Source organism: Musca vetustissima, unplaced genomic scaffold (assembly GCF_032173495.1).
Source record: "Musca vetustissima isolate MV318-11 ecotype Yass unplaced genomic scaffold, APGP_CSIRO_Mvet_v1 utg14365, whole genome shotgun sequence".
NCBI classification, from domain to species: domain Eukaryota; kingdom Metazoa; phylum Arthropoda; class Insecta; order Diptera; family Muscidae; genus Musca; species Musca vetustissima.
This window is the reverse complement of record NW_026880519.1, coordinates 191430-193085: the sequence shown is the minus strand read 5'-3', so window position 1 is coordinate 193085 and position 1656 is coordinate 191430.

Here is a 1656-nt window from a genome sequence, read left to right as displayed (position 1 = left end):
AAATGAATACATATTTACAACAACAACATTATTATTTACTTCCTAGTCTTGTTCTTCTTATACACATAAATTAGTTTTGTTACAATTTCTTGGCACTTTATAGAGAAAAATTTAAGAGGTTTTTGCAAGATCCAATAAAAAATGTTGCCTTAGGCCAAATCACTGCAGCAGAACATAAATTTTGGAATTTTTTAAATATTTTTGGGAGAAAGGTGAGTTTTAAATGCCAATTTAATTATAAACACCAAAGTTTTTCTGGAATGCCTAGAAAATAAAAAGAACATTAATCTTCCTCAGGAATGTACTAAATAGTAATAGCGTTCTGCTCATAAACAATTCGGTAAGGAATGTATGCTCGCTGAATTGAATATTCGTTCGCACGTGTTGAGAATTTGCGATGTATGTTCAGAATTTTTGCTTTTTTTGTTTCCCAACACATTAATGTTGATAATCCTTCCTTTGCAATGGTATATTAGTGTGGGTCGCCAAATGGGATGAATTCTTATATGTCACTTGTATTATTTCAAATCTTATTTCCGAAATTTTTACCCACTCTGGTATACAGGCTAATTACTGCAAAGTATGTGAAATCATTAAAAAATAAATCGTTTGATGTTCATTACGCGTTTTGAACCACACTAAGAATAACTAACCCACTACTGATAACAAAACACCAACAAAAGAAGGAATGCGTACAGACTTTTTGACGGAGTACCACCAACCAAAAGCAGGCCACATGTGGCAGCTTCTAATCGGCAAAAAAAAAAAAGAATTTTGTAGTTCATTATTCACGTCACCGAACTGCTGTGAATTTGTGAAATATTTATTACACACAGATTTGTTTTCAATTTGTTTATATTTGTATTGAAAAAATATCAATATGACGGCATAATTGACCAATCACAGCATCATATTAGCCGAGATGACACAGCGACTTCCATTAGCCATCACCCAGATAATGATAAGTTAATATTTTAAATATAATAGTTGTGTTAATAAAATATATGTACATAATATTGTAGTTTTTGTACATATGTATGTATGTAATCACAATTTTAAGTGTTTGACTGATAAGAATGAGTTTGTATTTATTCTATATATAATATTCGGCAGATTTGGTGATATCAGTGATAGTGATATCAGAAAAAACATGCATGCGAATTTGCCCTTCTGAATTCTTTATATACTGTTCAAGGCAATTTTCTACCCCAAAAAAAGCTATTGCATAGTGTTATTTAAGCTATTGGTGTTGTTTTTCCGATTTTTCGATTTCACTCCAATTCTTATTAAAATGTCGGATTAAATTATACAAATAGGTATTTGGAGGATTAAATTAGCTTTTTTCGAATACAGGTTCCTGTCTTGAATATGTTGATGATGATCATTGGTATTTCAAAGGCCTCCAAAACACCCTTGGCGGAATTTTCCAATTGGCACAGAAGTGAATGTTTTGACATAGTCCACATATTAGCCTTTAAAGTCTGACTAAAACCAACACTATGATTTTTCTTTTATCTCCTCAATCCTCCTCAATCAATTTGGAGGATTAAATTAGCTTTTTTCGAATACAGGTTCCTGTCTTGAATATGTTGATGATGATCATTGGTATTTCAAAGGCTTCCAAAACACCCTTGGCGGAATTTTCCAATTGGCACA